Source organism: Pogona vitticeps, chromosome 4 (assembly GCF_051106095.1).
Source record: "Pogona vitticeps strain Pit_001003342236 chromosome 4, PviZW2.1, whole genome shotgun sequence".
Lineage (NCBI taxonomy): Eukaryota > Metazoa > Chordata > Lepidosauria > Squamata > Agamidae > Pogona > Pogona vitticeps.
The window spans coordinates 238,481,030-238,505,722 of record NC_135786.1 but is presented as its reverse complement, the minus strand read 5'-3'; positions in this window follow the sequence as shown (position 1 = coordinate 238,505,722).

Sequence of the window (24,693 nt, the reverse complement as noted above, 5' to 3'; positions counted from 1 at the left end):
GAGGGAATCCAAGGCCGCACCATCAAAAGTGGCCTCCAGTAAATGGAAGTTTGTACCAAAGAAGACATGCCTAGTTTGGCACTTTGAGAAACTGGAGGGGGAAAAATGTAAGCACAAAGCCTAAGTATTATTTCAACGAAATAAAATAACGTGGCTGTAATCCTATGGTAATGTTAATGATGGCATAACTCCACTGGTGAAACTGCCAGCAGGGGATTGGTACCGGTTAAGACGTCATCGTAGAGGTCTCCTCTCACAAACTGAGTCACAAAACTGATGGGCAATATAGCAAATGCCTTCATCAGCTCCAAAATGTACATGAAAAGAATTCCGCCACCAACTAGCAGGAGAGGCACAGAGTCATCAGAGGTCGTGGGGTGAGGGGGAGGCCACAGTTCTGGAGTCTTCCTTCCTCTGTGCCTCCTGATGAGTGGCACTTGCTCCAGATCCTAACAGCTGGATAGCTAATAGGTTGAGGCCTCTCTGGGTACAGAGTCGGAGGTTAGGATTCCTCATGGTGACTCCTTGACGGGGACTGGACGTGATGATCCGTAGGGTCCCTTCCATCTCTGAGATTATTAAAAAGAGGCGCTGTGCCGGCTTGCTTCTGTGGTAAGAGGCATTTAAAATAATGCCAGGACCGAAAGCCTGCAAGGACCCAAAGCCAACTTTTCCCTTTTCCCCCTCTGAAAGGGTTAACAGGGTGGCTGTTTTCCAAATGGAATTGATCTAAAGTGGTTTTTTTATTCCAAGCTTAGCTCAGGTTGCTTCCATCAGAGAAGAGGGGTGGGGTGGGGGTCAATTTACAACATGGGAGTGGCCCATCAGAAAAGAGTGTTCTCTCTCTGTCTCTCTCTCTGTCTCTCTCTCATTCTCTCTCTCCCTGTTTCTTTTGGCCCATTGCCACCCTTCCTGAAGAGTGGGAAAGCATTGTGAAGATACTCAGCCCCCACCCCAGACAATGGCGTGCAGCCAGTACATCCTTCACTTCCAGAAGATGTTGCACTGGCACAGCATCGAACCCACCCACCAAACCCAGGGAGGATGGGTTGAAGTTGAGGAAAAGTTTCTGCACACCTTTGAAACTCTGACCGGCTCTGGTCAAAAACCGTTCGCTTGTCTTGCCATTTCGATTGGTTTCTGATTTTGCCTCCATTTCATGTGCGCCCAGTGGTTCTGAATTGTGCAACGCTCTGATAGGAATAAAGAAATAAATCCTCTTGGCCACCTGAAGACAAGAGTGGCATTTTGTCTCCTGCTGAATGTTAAGCATTTCCTCCCTGGCCGCCTTTCTGTCCCCCAGTCAAGGGGATTAAAAAGCAGTGTAGGATTTGCCATCGTTCTCAGATCCATCTTCCTTGACATGGCTGTATTACAACCAAACAGGATTGCATCCACTCTGATTTGCTGGGAATGGCCAAGGTGTCTAAAAAGTTGGCAGAGATGCTGTTTTTCATGGACCGGGGCCAGCTGAGCTATTACCTTGGTGGACTCTCCGTGTTAGCCTCCCCCCCCCCCAGCTCCTGCGAGCATCGTACAATGCAGGACGCCTCCCTTCCTCATTGTTTTGGATGCAATAAATGGCTTTCCACGCATGCCACCAGTGCAGGCTTAGAGCAGCCAAAGTGGGCTCCCCTTGGGCCGCTGTTTCTGGCCTCAGAGCCAATGGGAGGTTAAATCACACTTTCTCAGTCCAGCTTTTGCACACTTGTGGCCTAAGATCCACATTTTGCTTGTGAGAACAAGAGTCTCAGCTCAACAGCTGATCACCTATTTGGCCTGCCATTTTGGGTGCCTTGCTAGTCCCTCCTCGTGCCGGCTGTCTCTCCTCCAGTTAACAGGTTTCCCCTCTCAAAACAGAGTTAGAAGGCATTTTATTTTTAGGTCATTTAGAATGTGTGTTAAATTTTTTGATTTTTTTCCTTTTTTATACTTGAGTTGTTTTATATGGTTTTGTTTTATGCAGTGAACCTTCCAGAATGTGGTCACAAGTGAGATGGGTGGTGTATAAGTTAAACAAACAATAGGTGTAGGAATCGGGCTTGTGAACAAAGACCATGTTTGCATTTTCAGTGGTCAGTCACAAAATTTGTTTAGTCGTTAAGTCATGTCCGACTCTTTGTGACCCCCACGGACCAGAGCACGCCAGGCCCTCCTGTCTTCCACTGCCTCCCAGAGTTTGGTCAAAGTCATGTTGGCCACTTCGATGACACTGTCCAACCATCTCGTCCTCTGTTGTCCCCTTCTCCTCTTGCCTTCACACTTTCCCAACATCAGGGTCTTTTCCAGAGAGTCTTCTCTTCTCATGAGATGGCCAAAGTCTTGGAGCCTCAGCTTCAGGATCTGTCCTTCCAGGGAGCACTCAGGGTTGATTTCCTTCTGAACGGATAGGTTTGTTCTCCTTGCAGTCCAGGGGACTCTCAAGAGCCTCCTCCAGCACCACAATTCAAAAACATCCATTCTTCAGCGGTCAGCTTTCTTTCTTTTTATTTGATCTAAGAGCATCACTTTTGTTGTTGTTTAGTCGTTAAGTCATGTCCAACTGTTTGTGACCCCATGGACCAGAGCACGCCAGGCCCTCCTGTCTTCCGCTGCCTCCCGGAGTTGTGTCAAATTCATCTTGGTTGCTTCGATGACACTGTCCATCCATCTCATCCTCTGTCGTCCCCTTCTCCTCTTGCCTTCACACTTTCCCAACATCAGGGTCTTTTCCAGAGAGTCTTCTCTTCTCATGAGATGGCCAAAGTCTTGGAGCCTCAGCTTCAGGATCTGTCCTTCCAGGGAGCACTCAGGGTTGATTTCCTTCTGAACGGATAGGTTTGTTCTCCTTGCAGTCCAGGGGACTCTCAAGAGCCACAAACTAAAACACACTAAACTTACAAGACAAAAGTGCAGACAGTGGCACGCTATGTCAAACAGATGTGTTTCACCACCTGCAGGAGCACCTCCTCTAAAAAGGATGCTGAAGGTCTGAACCAACCCTAAATTATAATCCGGACTACGTTAGCTGTTGTAACCAGTGACTTGAGTTCCTCTGAAAAGAAATACGGTGTGCCACAGAAGGAGGCACCGCTCTCCTCTCCCGTGTGTGTGTGTCTCTAGACTATCTTGTAAGGCCAGGGCAAAAGGCATGGGTTGGTGGATGCCCCTTTGTCTTGTTAAGTCCTCCGATGGCCTCGCTGCTCTGCCTCTTCTTCTCTCTCACAAGCTCGGGTGAGTGCTATGTGCTGTTGCTTCTCCTCTCCCTAATGATGCCATGGGGAGGTGGCTGGGGGTGAAAGCGGGTGGGGGGCTTTCGTAGGGGGTGGTATGAGAGGAAGGCAGGGCAAGACGCAGAGAGTCTGCCGTCCCCTCAGCCCTCTGGGGAAAATCAAGTGGAAAGAAAAGAAATAAAAGAATTAAAAAGAGATGATGCAGGGGAAGAGTTAAAGGAAGAAGGTGAAACAGAGATAGGAAAAGACATAGAGGCCCGCATGAGAGAGGGAAATATAGAGTACAGAAAGAGGAAAAAGGAAGAAACAGAAAGAGGAAAGCGCGAGGGGGAGGAAGAGCAAGACCGAGAGAAGCACGAGAGAGGAGAGGCATTAGGGAAGTTAGAAATAACGGATGGGGGAGAGAAGAAGAAGGAAAAAGCTGAGAGACGAAAGATAGATATTTTCCTCATGACTGAAGAGAACAATAAGTCTACTGAAACTGAGAAAGCAGTGGGGAGGATTGGAAAGGAAAGGGAATAGAAGGTCTGAAGGTATTTAAAATACCAAGTCAAATAGAGAGTAAAGGGAGTGACACAGGGAAAACATATGTGGAAGGAATAGCAAAGCCAATTATAGAGGGGTTACAGCCAGAGGAACGGAAAGTGTTGGTTTATCCCAAGAGTTTGGGTCCAGTGAAATATGTCCATCACCCGAAAACTCCATCTCCGGACGAGAAACTTCCCGAGGGGGAATACGCCCAACATCCATTTGTGTTGTCCGCAGCAGTTTCCTGAGAGATCCGACAGACCAGAAAAAGTTCAGGAAAACTTATCATTAAAAGAAGAAAATGTAGGAAAACCATTAATGTTGTTCTGGGACTGTTCTCCTCCCAAGTTGTCTTTGAATAATACTATTATGTTAAATAAAGAAAAAACCAATAACTTTGTTAATAAAAGTTGTTTTAATGAAACTCCTGGTTTGTCAATCCAGTTGCAAGAAGAGGAATTGTCAAAGGTACTAAACGAACCTCGTCACAGGTGGGTTGCCTTGCCCGTTGGCCCAGTGCTTTTCCTCCTAGTTTCTGCCTCCACCACTGCAGGTTTGCCCCATAAATGCCCACAAGGCTCCTGTCACTCCAGTGGCCACAATCAAACCTCATCCCTCATCAAATCGGTAATCGGCCGGAACGGACGCTGTAAGCTGTGTTAAATTGACTCCTCTCTCTCTCCACAGCCAGAATTGACCACTGCCCTTCAGCATGCTGTGGGTCGCTCTCCCCAGCTCGCAGGGAATCCTCGCTTGTAATTATATCGCCTTGGCCTTGGGCTCCTGTTGGGGCCACTTTTTCTTGTCAGCTCCTTTTCGCAAGTCCAAATCCTCTCCGACACCTGGACTGGACACCATCATGAGGTGGGGAGGACCATGCTTGACCTATAGAGCAACAAGGGACATGGGGCTGGCATGGAAGGAGGTGAGGTGGGGGGGTCTTTGCATCCCAGCGCTCTTGTCTGGTACAGGAGGGGAAACTCTCGGGGATATGCGAAGGAATTAAAATCGCCATATCTACATGGCAGGACTCTTGCTAGGCTTGGAGGTCTGAAGATTTCCAGGTGTCCGTCCCCTTTGATTGTTTGCTTGTTTTGACTTACGTTCTGTTTTTCCTCCCAGGACTGAGATTCGGGTCAGCTCAAAACAAGATGTTAAAAGGTACAGATAAAAGAACTATAATACTAAAATACAGATAAGCCCATGTTAGTATTAAAAAAACACACACAATTGTATTAAAAACAACATAGAAGTTCTCTCTCTCTCTCTCACACACACACACACACATACACACACACCATTCTGGAATATTCAATTTCTCACGGTGCTCACATGGTGCCACAATTTGTACTCAAGAGTCAAGTGTCCAAATCTTGAGATATTTTAAATAGGGGTGGGAAGGGCACAGACAAAATTCCTCATTCTTATCAGTTGAGGCTGTAGTGGCTCAACAAGAGAACTTAGGGTGGAATATTATAGTCTCACAAGTTGTCTTGCTTGCAGCTGAGAGCAAAAATAATAACCTTTTTCTCTCACTCATGATCTCTGCTCTGTGTATAATATATTCTTAATGCATTTTCCCTATGAGAAGCAGAGTATATGCACAGAAGACAAAGCGACAAAACAGGGGCTGATGGTCAAGAAAGGTGAAAGCAACCCATTAAGGGCTTCAAGTATAAATGAGCAGCCTTTCTCCTACAGAGGCATAGTTCATAGATCTGCACGGTTTTGCATCCAAATTTGGCACTTCTGTGCAAAACATCCTTCTCACCCATGTAGAACTCTCTTGGGAATTCCAGGAAATTTTTTGCCATCCTTACTGGGGAGGAGAAAACAAGGTCCATGGCACATTGTTGCATTCCAAAAGGAGACGAAAGAGAAGTTATATCCTTAATTTCACAGATAGCTCTCACTGTGGCATCCTAACAGCCCCAAGTAACTCTTCTGGTTCTCAATAATGCCCGAAGATGAGACACCGAAACAAGCTTTCCTCTTTTTTTAAAAAAGTTATTCTGCTAGTGATGTGAAATGTGTACTAAAATTTATGCACGCACACCAGTAAGTGGTAGGGGGTAGTGAGAAGAGAGGAAAAAGCAAAAAGAGAGGGGACAATCTTCAGTTTTATTTTCCTTTTTTAGAACAATAGTAGTACGTTCCAACTCATATAATTTTATGAAGAAGAATAAAATAAAAACACGGTCCTCTCTCTTTGAGTTGTTTCATATGCCATTATGGGAACGGTTGGCCTCGCTTCTTGTCTGTCTCACCAAAGAAACACAGCTCTGATAAAGGATGGAAGGGCCAGGCAGGGAGAAAGAGGCTGTCAAAGGATCACAAGCAGAAGAGTTTCTGGAGCGCCATTCGGGGAGAACACAAACTGTGTTTCCTTATAGACTTGCCTGCCGGTGCAGCATTCGGTGGTTTGCAAATCATCAGTAAAATGAACTGCCTGAATGGCTTAGCAGTGAGAAACAGGTGCAATGCAGAGCCAAAGTGGCTCAATTGTCCACCAGGAATGGCCTGGTTCATCGCTGCCCAAAGAAAATTAAAATTGTGTACCTCTGCTCTTAGCCTAACACTGCAATAAAGGTTAGCTGGTGATTGAGATACTCTTTTCATCAGTCATGGTTCCTGCCCTTCCCTTCACATCTGTAAGCTTTGTTCTAGGAGAGCTGAAGAGATCAGGAGATGCCAGAGCTACAGCTAGGGAGGGGTGACTGAGCTTTTGACCCAGGGCTCAGAGATTTAGAGGGTGCAACCTTTTCCGCTGGAAAGGTGGGAATCTACCCATGGGTATTTGTGGCTGTGGGTAGTTTCTCAATTGGCACTTCAGAAAAGACAAAGATTTTTTAAAATATATATATATAAGTGGTTCAGCACAACAGCGATAGTCTAGCAGAGTCAAAAATGAATCATTTCATGTCCCCTTCCATTTTGCATGGAGCAAGAGGAAGTGTTTGGTTTGCCAATATGCTGAAGTGGCTTGCTTATCAGAAATCGACAGGGGAAGGAGTGTGCCAGAAAATAGAGCCACTTGAGGGTCATATCCAATTTGGATGCAAAGATCACCCAAAAATGGCATATAGCACCTCTATCTAGACCACACAAGCCTGGCTTCAAAAGGGCCAGAGTACCTGACCCCATCTTATAGCCATCAGGAGCTACAGCTTCCCCTTTCTTCTCTAGAGAATGCAGAAAGGTGAGAATAAGAGAAAGGTGTGAGAATATAAAGCATATACCAAGCTTCTTTATGCTCTCTGCACTTTTCTTTGGACTCGTATACTAGCTCTAAAACTGATTGAAAGTGTTTTAAAGTGCAGGCACTGAGAAAGGAGGCATTTGTACACCGCTGTACATAAAGATGAAGGCAACAGAAGAACCAGCCAAGCAGTGTTATCATAATAAAGGGAGAAAGTCTATTTCTATAGCCGCCTAGAGTGGTCTTAATCGACTAGATAGGCGGGATATAAATAAAATAAAATAAAATAAAATAAAATAAAATAAATAAATAAATAAATAAATAAATAAATAAATAAATAAATAAATAAATAAATAAATAAATACTTCATTTAACCCATGAGGTACTGGGGTTAGTTTCAGGATTCAGTCAGTTTCTGTTTTTAGTAAAGACATTTCTTAGTTCCTAGGAACTCTGTCCACTGTTCAGAAGACCATACCTTTTACTGTATAGTTCATTTCTGCGCAGTGGTCATCTCAAGGACTACTCAGTTGTTTATTTCTTAAATTACTAAGGGGTTCAGCCATTCTTACTTTAAAAGGTCTAGATGTTTTTCCTATGTACAGTTTATTACATGGGCACCATAAAGCATAAATCACTCCCTTGGTATTACAGTTAGTGAAATCCTTCAGGGTGTAAATCTTATTATTCTGTGGATCTATAAATTCTGGCATGTGCCTTGTGTTACTGCAATCAACGCAATGCCCACATGGATGATGTCCTCGGGGGGGGGGGGTGGAACCAGGTAAATTACTGGGAATTAGTGATGGTGTCGTACCTTTGAACTCACTTCTAACTAATATATCTTTCAGATTCTTAGTCCTTTTAAAGGATATCTTTAAAATAATATGGAATAAAGAACTTGATTCTATTTTCTACATCCTGAGACTTCATCTCTCATTTATAATCTGGACAGAGCAGAATAAAGGACAGCATAAGAAAACTGAAGATACCTTCTCTGTATATTCTTTCCCCATGCAAAGACGTGCATCTTCTGGAATGCAAGCTGAAAAAATTCAGTCATTTCCAGGGAGTTTTATTCTTTGATCTGCCTACTTCACTTTGAGGTCTATTAATTGACTTCCCGATGACCCAGTCTTGTCCTGGTGGGAGACACTCTTCAGAACTCAGCCGTTTGGCAAGGTGTGTTGTGTTTGCTCTTCGTAGGTTTAGCCTAGCTTCTCCTGGTTTCCTGTTTAGAGTTTGAGATTTGTGCAGAAAATGTCTCCTCAATTTTAGCCTTCTTGTAGGGGGATGGTGTCCTTGATGTGGATGAGTCTGGTCAGTATTCGTTTAGTTGTTAAGTCATGTCCGACTCTTCATGACCCCATGGACCAGAGCACACCAGGCCCTCCTGTCTTCCACAGCCTCCCGGAGTTCTGTCAGTTTCATGTTGGTCGCTTCGATGACCCTGTCCAGCCATCTCATCCTCGGTCGTCCCCTTCTCCTCTTGCCTTCACACTTTCCCAACATCAGGGTCTTTTCCAGGGAGTCTTCTCTTCTCATGAGATGGCCAAAGTACTGGAGCCTCAGCTTCAGGATCTCTGGTCAGTACAGTATTACCTTACAGTGTATTTCCCTCCTTATTTACTAGCACCTCTCAACATGTCGCCGCCTAGTGCCAACACACTGACATTAAATTACTGAAGTGAAAGATACTTGATCTTAAAATGTTAAGAAATATAATTGATCCTTTATGACTTAAATGTTGCTTAGGAATGCCAAAAATGGCTGTAACAAGATAATACCAAGGGAAATTTGGAAGTAGACTCATTTGCTGCTTTAATGGTTAAAATAATGAATTTTCAATCAAAGCAAATTAACTTCTGATTCATTATCTCCCGGCTCCGATCCAGCCTGCTTCCTGCCTCGACTGGAGCTCTCTTACCAAGACGGTGGAAGCCTGAGAGGGGTGAGAGGCAGGGCCTTCTCGGGGCTGCTTCATTTACTGTAGGGATGCAATGGCACCCCCTCCCCCCAAAAAGGGATCATCTTCCAGCTACGGTGGTCACCACATCTGTTAACGAAGGCCTTTCCATGCTAGCTGGCCTTTGCTGCTAAGCGTTTTCTTTATCCCACATCTATTATTCTTGCATCTTGGGTTTTCAGTCTGGATTTTTATTCCCTCTGTGGTTGCTTGCGTTCCCACCCGCCTGTTGTGTCTCGTTGTTTCAGGCCATTGTGAGCGGTCCTGTGTGTGGTCTGATCCCTGACCCTCAAGGAGCCCTTGCCGGCCACTGAAAAAGCAGAGGAGACCAGCAGGGCGAAGGAAGGGCCCGTTGTGTTGAACGCGGAGTTCCTGGAAACGGTGGAAACGGGCACCCCACACAAGACGCTTGCCTCATCCACGCAGAAGAGCCCCCGGGCAGTGTGCTTTCTCCCTAACCGCACTAAAAAGTCCTCTGCATGGAACTAATGCGAGCACTTGGCAGAATTTGTGTGGCTAATGGGCTGTGGATAGCACGGGTAGTTAACTGTTCGAAAACTGCCTGGTGGTACCGATTGCATTATTATTATATCAGGAGAGAGATTAAGGCTCCAATTAAAGAGAGACAGGGGAATTCATGCAGTGGCTGCCCTGAGACTGCCCGTATTTCAGAGGCAGTCATTTGGAGAACAGGCTGACAGAGGAAGGGGATGGGTTTCCAGCCACACAAAAAGCCTCGCCCAGCCCTGGCGGGGCAGGAGAGTGAGGACGCTGCTGGGTCCAGTCTATTGGACGACCCCGGAACTCAGGAAAGCCACTTTCTGGACCGTCACGGCGGCTCTTTGACGTTCACCTCCTGCAAAGAGCAATAAAGAGGCTTCCATGTGACTCTTAGCCTGCAGTCGGTATGTAGGAGGAGGGAAGGGTACTTCCCCATGAGCAGATCGCCCACCCTGATGGCATCTTTAATAATAATCATCAAAAATAAATACATGCCGTCAAATCAATTCTGACTGCCGGGCAGCTTTAAAGGTAGCTTTAGAGCCAGGGGCACCCATCCCCGGCCATTCCCACCTGGCACTTACGCTCCCCAACTCAGCCTGAGGCTGAGGGTGTCTGGATGTACGTTGTGCTTGCACGAGATGAGTGCAAATACCCCCCCAAATGAGCAGTGTGGTGAGAGGACAGGAAAGAGAGTGGGTGGGTTTGTGCACGTTGGGTTTTACCCCAAATCTGGGCCTATTTACCCGGAATTCCCTTCATGTCTGTTTCCATGTTGAGGTGACCCAGAAACAGTTCCACATACTGTACGGGTTTGCCCAACCCAATGGCACCAGAAGGGTCTTGTTCAGGGATATTACAAGGATATACTTGTTCTCAGCTTTTAGCACTGAAACCTCAGGAAATGGAACACCATTGATCAGGCAAGCTTCCATGGCAGTGACACTTTCTACTGCATTAAGAGGTTTTTCTCCCCCACTGTTTGATAGAAGAGGAACGTTCAGTGTGAACTTTGCCACCTGTTGCTATGCTAGAGGTTTTGGAGCCCCTGTCCCTTTTTGCATCTGGCTGCCAAGGTGGCCCAGAAATCCTGAAGCTGAGGCTCCAATACTTTGGCCCTCTCATGAGAAGAGAAGACTCCCTGGAAAAGCCTCTGATGTTGGGAAAGGGTGAAGGCAAGAGGAGAAGGGGACGACAGAGGATGAGATGGTTGAACAGTGTCATCGAAGCGACCAACATGAATTTGACCCAACTCTGGGAGGCAGTGGAAGACAGGAGGGCCTGGCGTGCTCTGATCCGGGGGGGGTCACAAAGAGTTGGACACGACTTAACGACTAAACAACAACAAAAGTGATGCTCTTGGATCAAATAAAAAGAAAGAAAACTGACCGCTGAAGAATGGATGTTTTTCAATTGTGGTACTGGAGGAGGCTCTTGAGAGTCCCCTGGACTGCAAGGACAACAAACCTATCCATTCTAAAGGAAATCAACCCTGAGGGCTCATTGGAAGGACAGATCCTGAAGCTGAGCCTCCAATCCTTTGGCCATCTCATGAGAAGAGAGGACTCTCTGGAAAAGACCCTGATGTTGGGAAAGTGTGAAGGCAGGAGGAGAAGGGGACGACAGAGGATGAGATGGTTGAACAGGGTCATCAAAGCTACCAACATGAATCTGACCCAACTCCGGGAGGCAATGGAAGGCAGGAGGGCCCGGCGTGCTCTGGTCCGAAGAGTCGTACATGGCTTAACAACTAAACAACAACAAAGCCAAGGTGGCGGTCTCAAGTCCTCACTACAGATGTAAATCCTTGCTTGTCCTCTATGGAGATTAGGAATCGTAAAATTATTTTTCTTGCCCTGCGAGATGGTGAGGCAGCTCACACTGCTCTCAACAAGAGGGGAAAATAAGAAGAAAAAAGGTTTGATTTGCATAAAACAAAGTGGTGAAAATAAAGCTTTAGCAGAATCCACACAAGGCATGCAAAATCACAATACTATGTGGATGTTTAAACATCAGAGAAAGCATTTACTTTTTTTCCCCTCTCGGTTGTTCTGTGCCTGCGTCCTTTGCTTCACAGAGAGAAAGGCCAAGAATTTTGTACAGATTCAGGGCTGGGTCACTCTGGCAATAGGAATTACTGTTGAATTGATTTTAGCATTATTACAAATTCCCATTTACACGACAAACAAGTGAACTCAATTTATTTGTGCTGTTCTCTTGCAGGTTTTTTTTTTTAATACCTCAGTTCAGTTTGCTTTGGTGACTGTGAAGCTTGCTGTTGTTTTAATTTGTGCCTATATGTATCTTTGGTGTTAAAGGTACTACTAATTTTCCTCTAATTTTGGGCATCATTAGTTTTCCTCTAATTTTTTTTATTCTTTCTTAAAATGTTTAGCGATGCATCACTTAGTACAGCATGAACGTGTATGTTTTTTTTGTGCTGTCAAGAGTTTATCGCTGCACTACTTCATCAATACATTCAATATTAAAACCATCTTCCCCATTCAAATTAATGCAGTCATCAATTTAGCAATGTATCAGTGTTGAGAGGGCCAGATGAATTACTCCAGTTGATAGACGTGCATGCAGAGCACTGTGTTTTTGGTTTATCGATAGATATGATTTTCCTGAGAAATCATCCAAATCTTTGTGAGCAGGTTGATTGGAACAACAAACAAGAGGCAGGAAATCACTGGACAGCCATCACATGGACGTCCATTTTGCTTCCTCATGGGCTGCACATGGGTGAATTCTTAGCGTCTAATGTGCCTAAAATTTATGGACCAATAGGGTTCTCCACAGCTGCCTTATGTCTTGGAATGCGATGCAATGTTCCAGTTCGCTTAAGAAATCTCTGAAGTGGAGAAAATGCACAAGACTGCTCAAAAATGTGAAATAACAAATGTGATTTGTTATTGTTGTTATTACCAGTACTGACCTTGGTACTATTATTTTTTTGGCATAGTTTTTATTATCTTCTCTCATATCTTCTGTGCAAATCTGGGGGTCTCTTTCTCACACACACCCTAAGTTTGCACAAGCCTTCAGTCTGCTAAAGGACCCCCACCCCAGCCCACCCCCTTGACTTCTTTAACTCACTAGGTTCTCAATTTCTGGATTTATTTCTGATCCACCTCACATGGTCCCGATAAATTCTACTGTTGTTGTTTTGAGCAACCAGGAAGTGTTTGGGAAAGTGCTGGGTTTCTCAAGCTCTTATTTACGAATGCCCAAATTTTTTAAAAGTTTGAAGTTGTTTTTCTTGGTCCTCAATTTGCTTCACGTATAAATTGCTTTTGATAATATCTGCTGAAATCCAGTAGGCACAACTACATTTATCATTTATTTTATTTTATTTTTTAAATTTGAAATATTCTAACCCACCTTTCTCATTTAAAAGCACCTGGGGTGGCTTACAGCATTAAAAGACAATATTTAAAGTCAGTGGTTCCCAAACTGGGTGCCGCAGCACCCCCAAACCCAGCCAGGGGAGCCACGGAAACCACAGAAGTACCACTCCAGCTGGGCTGGAAAAGTATCCTATTGAGGAGGGGGCCACCGCCAGCGGCCACGAAGTCAAGGGCGCCAAGAGTCAAAAAAGTGTGAGACCCACTGTTGAAAGCTGAAAACAATGAGTATACAAAGGCGGCTTACGACGTTAAAAGACAATATTTAAAGCTAAAAACACTAAGTATACACATTTTTTAAAAAAAAACCAAACACTATTCTAAGAAATGGTAAACAAAAGCAATACAGTGGACCCTCGACTTACAGATGGCTCGACTTACAGACTTTTCGAGTTACAGACTTCTCTGGCTGCAAAATTTAGATTCGACTTGCAGCCAGAGAATCGACTTACAGACCAGAAAAAAACCCAAAATGGAATAAAAATAGAATAAAACCAACTGGTTATGGGATTAATCGGTTTTCAGTGCATTGTAGGTCAATGGAGATTCGACTTACAGACTTTTCGACTTGCAGCCACCATTCCAATACGGATTAATTCCTTAAGTAGAGGGTCCACTGTACTAAAAAAAAAAATTCAAAGCAGAAATGCATAACAGTAATAATCCTGGCCAGAGGATGCATTGACCCACGCTGTCTCTTACAGCAAATTCTCCTTTGGAGGCATCCCCAGTTTTCACTCTCCATCTCAAGACGGGTCGAAGCATTCTAGTCAGGAGGATCGTACTGTGCTCCCAGTATTAAACTACTTTAGGAAGGGGGCTGATATTGACATCCCTACTGTTTTTGCAGTGCAGTCAGGACACTTTTGAGGTCTCTAGATTGCTGAAGTAGATACCCAGTGAGTGTGGGGTATACAAAGATGGGCTGGAATTCAGGAGGCCTCACTTCAAATCCCTGCTCAGCCATAGAAACTCAAGAGGGGAGGTGACAAAGGTAAAGGTAAAGGTAAAGGTTCCCCTTGACAATTTTTTTTGTCCAGTCGTGTCCGACTCTAGGGGGCGGCGCTCATCCCGCTCTTCAAGCCATAGAGCCAGCGTTTGTCCGAAGACAATCTTTCCGTGAACCACCCCTCAAACATCTTGCCTAACTTCAAGGCCCTCTTCGGGTCACGATAAGTCTGTCCTGATTGGGCAGCACACAACGCAACATACAGTTTGTTTGAAGTAAAGCACTGGGAGTACATACATGACGCCATCTTGGTAGGCTCATCCCATAGAGTTTTTCATACGGAGATTTTCATATACATAGAAACCTCTGAGTCCATGTAGAGTTGGAGGCTCAGAGGCATCCAGACGGTAACATGCATTTCTCCACCCATTGCAGACATGGGCATTTTCTCCTATGCCTTTCTTGGTCCTCTTTGACTGGTTATCAGGAGCTACTGTCTTCTCACAATGCCCATTAACCCAGATATGTATCCAAAGCAATATAGTGCCTTAGTAGGGAGTACCCAGTGTGGGCCAGGTCTGCCATGCATAGAACTATCAAAGAGCCGTGTTTAGAATCAAAGAATAATTCAGGAATCCAAATCAAAGCATATCTGATGTTTGTCTAACTTTCTTTTGAGTGCCTCCAGTGTTGGACCATTCATTGCGCCTATGTAGCAGCTTTTTGAAAAAGAAGACACTTTTGCTCATATCAAATAAGACAGCTGAAGATGACCCAGCCTCTAAGGACCTTTGGAAGATCTTGTTATGCTATGGTTGATGACCACCAAAATAAAATGAAACAGTTGCACTGTCTTATATCTAAAGAAGCCGATGAAAGAATGGCTGAAATCCTGTTGCTTGGTGCAGCCCGATTTATTCAAATGGGCTTATTCTTGTTGCCCAAATAAGCCACAACTAGTTGGCAGAATGGCTATGTGGTTTCAGGATCTGGCTGTGGAGCCAGAGTTTGGGAATTCGATTTTCCTTCTGAATAGAGTCAGCCTAGATGGTCAAGGGCTAGCTGCACAGTCCCAGAAGAAGAAAATGGGAAAGCACTTCTGACTGTTCTCTACCTGGAAAACCTTGGAAAGGAAGGGTGGCCATAACTGATGTGACATGATGATCTTTATTATTAAGTCACCACTAGAGTTGGTCCATTTGAATCACTGGGAATCCCGACTGATTCAACTCCCTGGAAAAGACCCTGATGTTGTGAAAGAGTGAGGGCAAGAGGAGGAGAAAGGGATGACAGACGAGAAGATGGATGGACAGGGTCATCGAAGCGAAGCGACCAACATGAACTTGCCCCAACTCCAGGAGGCAGTGAAAGACAGGAGGGCCTGGCGTGCTCCGGTCCATGGGGTCACGAAGAGTCAGACACAACTTAACAACAATTGATTCAATGGGCCTACTCTAGTGCAACTTACTGTGCTAAGCAACAGGATTTCCGACACTGAATAGCAACTTGGAAATGAGTATACATCAAAGAAAGGCAGTGCCAAAGAATGCTCCAACTACCGTACAATTGCACTCATTTCGCACGCTAGCAAGGTTATGCTCAAAATCCTACAAGGTAGGCTTCAGCAGTATGTGGACCGAGAACTCCCAGAAGTACAAGCTGGATTCCGAAGAGGCAGAGGAACTCGAGACCAAATTGCTAACTTGCGCTGGATTATGGAGAAAGCCAGAGAGTTCCAGAAAAATATCTACTTCTGCTTCATTGACTATGCGAAAGCCTTTGACTGTGTGGACCACAGCAAACTATGGCAAGTTCTTAAAGAAATGGGAGTGCCTGACCACTTTATCTGTCTCCTGAGAAACCTATATGTGGGACAGGAAGCAACAGTTAGAACTGGTCATGGAACAACTGAGTGGTTCAAAATTGGGAAAGGAGTACGGCAAGGCTGTATATTGTCCCCCAGCTTATTTAACTTATATGCAGAATACATCATGCGGAAGGCTGGACTGGAAGAAACCCAAGCCGGAATTAAGATTGCCGGAAGAAATATCAACAACCTCCGATATGCAGAGGATACCACTCTGATGGCAGAAAGTGAGGAGGAATTAAAGAACCTTGTAATGAGAGTGAAAGAGGAGAGTGCAAAAAACGGTCTGAAACTCAACATCAAAAAAACTAAGATCATGGCCACTGGTCCCATCACCTCCTGGGAAATAGAAGGGGAAGATATGGAGGCAGTGTCAAATTTTATTTTCCTGGGCTCCATGATCACTGCAGATGGAGACAGCAGCCCTGAAATTAAAAGGCGCCTTCTTCTTGGGAGGAAAGCGATGACAAATCTGGACAGCATCTTGAAAAGCAGAGACATCACCTTGCCAACAAAAGTCCGAATAGTCAAAGCTATGGTTTTTCCTGTCGTGATGTATGGAAGTGAGAGCTGGACCATAAAGAAAGCAGACCGCCGAAGAATTGATGCCTTTGAATTGTGGTGCTGGAGGAGGCTCTTGAGAATCCCCTGGACTGCAAGGAGAACAAACCTATCAGTTCTAAAGGAAATCAACCCTGAGTGCTCACTGGAAGGACAGATCCTGAAGCTGAGGCTCCAGTACTTTGGCCATCTAATGAGAAGAAAAGACTCCCTGGAAAAGACCCTGATGTTGGGAAAGTGTGATGGCAAGAGGAGAAGGGGACGACCGAGGATGAGATGGCTGGACAGTGTCTGCGAAGCAACCAACATGAACCTGACACAACTCCGGGAGGCAGTAGAAGACAGGAGGGCCTGGCGTGCTCTGGTCCATGGGGTCACGAAGAGTCGGACACGACTAAACGACTAAACGACGACGATACATCAACTAGATAAATGGTTTTCAACCGAGAATAAGCCCATTTGATCTGTTCCTGCATGTAGAACAAAAATGAAAACAAAAGAGTTGTGGAGTGTTAGACTAACAGATTCGTTTCACTGTGAGCTTTTGTTGATCATAATCCACTTCTTCAGATGCGGATAAATGGTGTCTTCATTTCCTAGGAAGCAAAAATGGGTGATTATACACATACAACAGTCTCTGTGGCTGGGTATGCCAATGAATTCTTTCTAAAACTGAAGCGAACTTATCGACACTGTTTCTTTGTTGAACACTGGAATGAATTAAGTAATTTGCAATACTGGGGTCATGCAATGAGCTGGGAAGCAGAAAGAAAAAAGCAAGAAAGAGTATGTGTAAGTTTAATTGTTTGGTGAGTAAATCTTCCTTTCATCTTCTAGAGAAGAACTCATGAACCGCTCCTTCCTGTTGTGTTTGAAGCGACGTCCTTCACTTCCTAAGCATGGACACACAATGAAATTGGCTACAGACAAGATTCTTAAGAAGAACATGGAAGCCACAAGGTAGACTTCCACCTCAGTGGGTGGTTCCTTCATCTATACATCAGCAAAGCCTCAACATGGTTTCTACACCTGCTTCTTCTGTGATCTGGAACTGATGTTTCCAGCCTCATTTTGAGGACATTATTTCACTTCTTACCTGTGACCCTCTGGTGGCAATGGTCGGATGTAGAGCAGAGCCTGAAAAATACCCGAACTCTAAAACGGAAATGGATTTGAATCCATTCAGATGATGTAGTGCTTCTCTTAATGGAGACGGTGTTCACAACTGCTTGGCTCTGGGGGGGAAACACGGACCACAAAGACACTCGCAGACGATGCAGAGACCCAAGAACTTCAGATTATGACGTGTTGGCATGGATTCGTGCCATGTCTTTTTACAAAGAACCACCTTAGTTAGAGCAATGTTTCCAGAATCTTCTTGGACTATGCTTTGTATGCTTCATTTTTTGTGTGTGTTTGGAAGCCTCCTCAGCCAAGCTGAGATGGTTGACATCCAAATAACTCTACCAGGGTCCTTGGGGAGAGACAGAACATTTGTCTGTTTCAAGGTGAACATGAAATGTGCGGGATATCCAAATGACCACGGACATGCCTTTGCCTACCCAATGGACAAAAAGAGTACCCAACGATTCACGCAAAGTAGACTCTGGACTTCAACATATGGGAGAATGATCTAGAGAGGCCCCCTTCTGAACAGCTCTTGAGTCCTCCTGGCTCATCCGGTGAGCCATCTCCCATCCCCTCTCTTCTCTGCTCCCCCGTACTTTGTTGTTCTGCTCTAAACAAAAAAAGTAGAGAAGCGAACAGATGTTATAACGTGTTTTTTTTTTTTACCACTTTGCTCTCCTCCTGTTGGAGCGACCTCACCTCCCCATGTGGGAAAAGCCCGGAGCAACCTCCTTAGCAACTCTGCCAACTCTGTGTCACTTCACCTGTCACACAAGCTGGTGACAACGGAGCAACAACACAACCAGCCAACCGCCACCACGGGCTGAAGGGGAATTGGGGTAGGGGGAGGCAGGAGTGTGGGGAGTGGGAGGTAAGCAGATGTACCGTGAGTCACCCCCAAGAGCGTTTTCTCATCAGGGAGGTGCGAAACCGAGCATGTGACTTCCACTTTCAGCTGAGGCACCATCACAGCGGAGAGAGGCTACAGGGCTACCGCTTCAGCGTGGCTTGCTATTTCTGGGAGATGTCAAACATGCAGTGCTAAGCAGTCATCTCTGTTACCATCTGCTGAAGAAGCGAACGTGGCTTGTGGCTTGTTAGATCAGATAACTTGGTAACAGCTCCGCTCCCCACCTCACTCTCCAGTCCCACTTCCTTCTTCCTGCCCTTTAAAATTGGAAGGCTTAAGGGGCATGAGGAAGAAAACCAAGCAGCTTGCATTGGTGCAGCTTGGAAATGTGGAGAACTTTACCAGCAGTTGAGAAAGGGAAGGGAAGGAGGAGATGCCTCCTGTTGCATCCCTAAATACTGGCCAAGGCAAAGCCAGGACAAATGACACGCAACCCTACAACCCAACAGCAGTAAACACTCAACTTTTGGGTACAAGAGGGACAACTCCTTTAAATCACAGGCAATCTTCTTTTGACCCCATGAGGTCTTCCTACAGAAATTAAACCAACCAACCAACCAACCTTCCTTCCTTCCAAAAAGAGGGCATCTTTTGTAAGGATCCGGATGTACAAGATGATCAATCCCTATACTATGAGTAAGTTGTAGAAGAAACTGAAGGCAACACAGACTTTCCAATTTCTCTTCAAGGTTCTCCATTCCTTGCCCAAGTTTGGATGGAGCCTCTGAGACCTCTCAGCGCACTCACCTTTAATTCAACACAGCGTGCTCACTGGCAGAGGGTCTGGAATATATTTGTTCCTATATTTTGTTCTCATTGATTTGTGGGAGCCGGTGGGTCCTCGTTGCTTGAGCTTTTGGAGGGATCGCTGAGTTTGTAAGACAAAAAAATGATCGAGACATTTAGGGTACCTTAAAGACTAATATGTTTCATTTGACCTGGGCTGTTGTGTGGCTGCGGTCCATGTCATTGGATCCATTCCATAAAGTGGTTCTACCATTACAGAAATTGAGGCTGTATATATACTGTATAGTAAAAGTAAAGGTTCCCCTTGACATTTAGTCCAGTCGTGTCCGACTCTAGGGTGCTGTGCTCATCCCTGCTTCCAAGCCGTAGAGCCAGCATTTGTCTGAAGACCGTTTCGGTGATCACGTGGCCAGCGTGACTAGACACAGAATGCTGTGACCTTCCAACCGAGGTTGTACCTATTTATCTATTTGCATTTTTACATGCTTTTGAACGGCTAGGTTGGCAGGAGCTGGGACAAGCAAGGGGAACTCACCCCGCCGCCTGTGTTAGTCTTTAAGATGCCACAAAATTCTTTGTTGTCATTGCTACTAAGACTTGTAGAATGGTATCAGTACAATGTAGGCAAGCCTTTCCAATATTGAAGGGAACTTGCCTAGAGAGGAACATATTTATTTATTTATTTATTTATTTATTTATTTATTTATTTGTTTGTTTGTTTGTTTGTCTGTCTGTCTGTCTGTCTGTCTGTCTGTCTGTCTGTCTGTCTGTTATTACAGCCCCTTGAGTGCAAACACTAATCTGGGTGGTTTACAGATTAGGATTTAAAACCTCACAAGACCCACCCCCACCCCCACCCAATGACAATATATTCAACAATAGAGCGGATTCACAGATAGAGATCTAAAATCCATATAAAAAGAAAAGAACAAGAAAAGAAAAGTTTAAAAAATAATAATAATGTTAACCTCATCCAGGGGATCAATTACTGAAGGCAGGTTTGCATCGTCCTGGTTTCCACTCATTTCCTGAACATCCAGCTAAGGAAAACAAGGATTGCTCTGGAACTGGGATATTAACAGAAGCAAAGGAGAATAAGAAATTCTGATAGAGAAAAGTGAAATTCAGAATAAGTGTATCTACCTTTACATGCAGGATAGTTGGCTTCCTTAGTTTTTCTTTCCCCTCTCTGTGCCACATGGAGGAAATTTTGGAGCAGGAGCAATAATTCAGATTCCTAATGAAAAGGAATCATTGTGAGTAACATCTCATATGAGAACAAATTTTTGGTTTGAACAAGTGCATTAGGAAGATATGGTTCTTTTCTTGAGTTATTTTTTCTTCTGATTCCAGAATGTGCACTGCTTCTGCAGGGGGGGGAAAAACCTGCTGTATTTTTTGGTCAGGCCTCATGAACACAAATCTACTGTGATAAACAGGCTGCTTAGCACTCCTTGATATTCCAAGATAATTGCTGCAAGACCATTCCACTGTGGAGTAATCGACAGACAAAGGTCAGAGTTACTAGCAAACCAACATCACAAAAGGCTCTGGAGAAAAATCTCAAGAACCATGCCAAGCACAGGACAAAAACAAGTGTCTGTAATTTTACCTATATTTCATAAACATCCATAATTTTCAATTGTGGAATGCTCAGAAAGAAAGAAAGAAAGAAAGAAAGAAAGAAAGAAAGAAAGAAAGAAAGAAAGAAAGAAAGAAAGAAAGAAAGAAAGAAAACTTCAGTAGTGAAATAAACTTCTCTTTAAGAACTTCCTTCCTTCCTTTCTCTCTCTCCCCCTCCCTCCCTTCCTTCATTTCCAAACAAATTAAAAGGTTAAAATAATTAGTATTTCAGTACTATCATCCTGGCCAATTCCTGGGTCGTCTTTTGTACACGTGGTGGGGCATAAATTGCATGCGCAGAAGTGTTGCATTCACTGAATTTTTCCACAGTCACAGAAAATGTTAAAAACTCTCTCTCTCTCTCTCTCTCTCTCTCTCTGTGTGTGTGTGTGTGTGTATGGACGCACACACATGACTGTGCATTTAAGGTAATTAACAACCTTATTGAAAGCTCCTGAACCAGAGGCTCTGTCTGCAGATATGAACTTTCACTGATAGGTGTCATAGTGCTAAACTCTACTCTCTTGGAACCAACTGGGATTTAAAAACAAATCATGCCTCAAGAGGCATAAAACACACACACACCAAAAAAACCCCAGAAACCCTCAGAAAGCTATGGGTTTTGCCTCTGTTCAAACCAAGACAAGCCTTATGTAGTGTGGATGGCAGGAAAAATATAGATAAAATAAGCAATGAATTAGGTACATCACAGAGAAGAACTCCTCTGTGTGAAAGGTCCAGAGATAGCTATATTTTACATTTATTTCATTTAGCATTGCCATGTTTCATTTCTCAAAATCTATTTGACTTAATTTGCATAATTCCCTTGGCAGGTAAAAGTGCAGAAGTTTTTGGGATAAATCAGTAAAATAAACGATTTATGATTTGCTTCAGAGAGGAAGACTGGATATGTCATTATAACCAGAAAATATCATTATGATCTTAAGGGTTCCCCCCTTCCTTCAGTTTTCATCATGTAGGGTGAATACCATATTTTGCTTCTGTTTCTCCTCTGTATAAATCCTACGTAAACTCTCACCCTTATTGGTTCCCGTTTTATTTCACAATGATGGACTACATTATAGTAGAGAATGAGAAATTTAATTTTGGGACTACACCATCCAACGTTAGCTGGCCAAGATAATAATTAGTCGTGTGAAAGGAGGGATTCTGGGAGATATAGTCCATGAAAGTATTTTGACCTATCTGGACTTCTTGATGAGAATAAATATATCAATTTACTGAGGAAAAAGTCCTATTTAATACAAAAAGAGGAAGGGTTGGTGTGGTTTTGAAGATTATACAAATGAAACAGCAGGTGATAACTTTTATTCGACCACAAAAAAATAAAACAGATAGCAAGCTTTTGTGGATGAAATCCAGTTCCTCAGGCTAGAAGCACCACCCCCTTCATGCATAGTGCAGAAAAATTGTCCAGAAACTGATGTTATATATCTGGAAGAGATGATCCATTCTTCTTTTGAGACTGGGCCTCTTACTGTCCTTGCAACATCTTTTTGAACTCGAGAGCCAGGGGTATAAAATTTCCAAACCCTGCTACAGGGCAGTAGAGTTCCAGCCTCACAAGAAGAACAGATAATCTGTCCCAGACATATAGCATCAATTTCTGGACAATTTCTCCGCACCATCCATGACAGGGTGTGTGCTTCTAGCCTGAGGAAGTAGATTTCATCCACGAAAGCCAGCTATTTATTTTATTTTTTTAGTGGTCCAATAAAAGGTATCACCTACTCTTGGATCTACTTAATACAGTAATACATATACTGTACATTACTTCTTCAAAAAGGATGTTACGATTTCTTTGTCATTGTCTGAAACCTCCTTCCAGAAATTTAAGATATACAGCACCCATAAACTTAATACTGTAAGCCTAACAACAGCAAAAGCAAGGAGAATCTAATAATTTAACTTTCTCATCTTCCTCTTTCCCCTCCCCATATCTTTTCCTTTCCTCATGTTGACACCTAACTGAGCCCCTGATTAAAGCCTGGAGGAGATAAAATGAAGCTTAATTTTTCTAGAAGGCCAGAAATATGCACAATGTCAACACTCAGAGAAGTTCCCTTTTCAGAAAAGGGAACTTCCAGAATCCCTCAGCCAACACTTGTTCTTATCTGTTACTTTCCACGTTCTGTTTGCAGACTGTTCTGTAACAGATGCCATCTGTCTTCAGGCCACCTAAAATGAGGCTTTCCCACAATTGCAATAATTACCCATGAATTGAGAGAGGATGAGTCTTTATTTATGCCTCTCATCCAGCTGTTTCATTAAGAACCTGCTTTTGGTGCCACTTGTGTCTATCTGTTTAACGTTTTTAATTTTGTGTATTTTGTAGCCTATTAGTATAAGTTTTATTGATTGTTTTAAACCACTCAGAATAGTGCATTGTATGAACAAGGCAGTATATAAATCAAATAAATTAATAATAAATAAATTTGCAGATCTATAAGGTCGTTTCTGTTATTGACGGCTGAGACTGAAAGGCTCATTTCCTGCAAAACAATGGCATGCATGGTGGACTGCCTGTTTTCCCTTTCATCTCCAGTTCTATAAGAGCAGTCGGTCCCAAATGGATGCAACTCCCAGAAGCCTTCACCGTGGAATCTGAGCCACTAGAAAGCATTCCTAAACTCTGGTTAAAACCTTGTCTTTTAGGTCAGTGGTCCCCAACCTTGGGCCTTCCGATGTTCTTGGACTTGAACTCCCAGAAATCCTGGCCATTAGAGGTGGTGGTGAAGGCTTCTGGGAGTTGTAGTCCAAGAACATCTGGAGGTCCAAGGTTGGGGACCACTGCTTTAGGTAATGCAGCACCCCTAACTTGGAGACATGTTGCACTTTCATGTTGCTTACTGAGCAACCATGGAACAAACTGCTCAATCAAAGAAATAATTAGCATTAACTAAATTGAATGGGAAGCTTACAGAATTCATTTGTAGCTGTAAAGCAACACCACTTTTAAAGAATAACAAGAATTCTTTGGCACAATTTTTTGCCAAGCACAACTCTGCTCATTACCTGAGGTGGACGGCTGCCCAGAAAAGCTTGCGACAAAGAAAGCTTGTTAGATGCCGCCAGACCCACTATCAACCTTTTTGTAGGCTCCAAATATTTTTGTTAGTCCTTGGGCATTTTGTGGGACTGCATCTTCCAGCATTCTTCACCCTTGGCTGTGCGGGCAAAGAGATTATGAGAACTTCGGTCCAAAACACCCTCTCTAGGACTCGCTCTTTGCCCAACCTTGATCTAGATAAATACACTGGACGAAGCCATATGGAAGCTCAGCGCTTAAAGAAGTTAGGCTTTTTTTAAACAACAACACCCAGAATCCCCTAGGCAGATGGTGGGACTCAAACTCAGGTGGGGACTTCTTTCCCCTTCTCTCCCATGAACCCAACTCCTTCTCAGAAGTTCCTCCTCTTCCTCCTCTTTTCAGTGGATGTGTATGGACCGTTTCAACTATTTTTAAATCAATTGCAGTGTGTTTTATTGTTTTTGAACATGGTCTAGATTTAATGTAGAGGATGGCAAGGCAATCCAGACAGTAAATAAGTGAAATCGCTTTGACGGTTGGCTGGAAGTGCCATAAAACCAGGACTGCCTGTTTCCTCGGTGAGAAAATGAGAAGACCTGATAGCTCAGCAGCCCTGCGTGTTGTCACCCTGTCATTTGGGTTTCCCTAAAGACAGAGGGATATTCCTCCCTAAGCTTCTATGTCTCCTGTGATCCCCATCTCGAATGCGCCCATCGCCCCTCCCACCCGTTGACGTCCTTCTCCATCTCCGTAAAAAGAAAGACACTTGCCTTTTTCCAGCCACGTCCATCCAAGAGAAATCAATGTGACGTGAGTGTCCCCAGCAGGGATCCCGATGGGCTGAGTCTCAAGAGATCAGACAGACTTCCGCCTCTTCAGCCTGCTGTCTGTCCTCATCTGTGTCCTGCTATTGTGCTTCTCTCGCCGCAGGACTCAGCAGAATGATCTGAGTGGTCGAGAAGGTCAGACGGGCAACCGAGGGCAGCCGGGTGGCTACAGAAAAGCTGAACTACAAACCATGAAGTTGCCTTTGCTGTGAACTC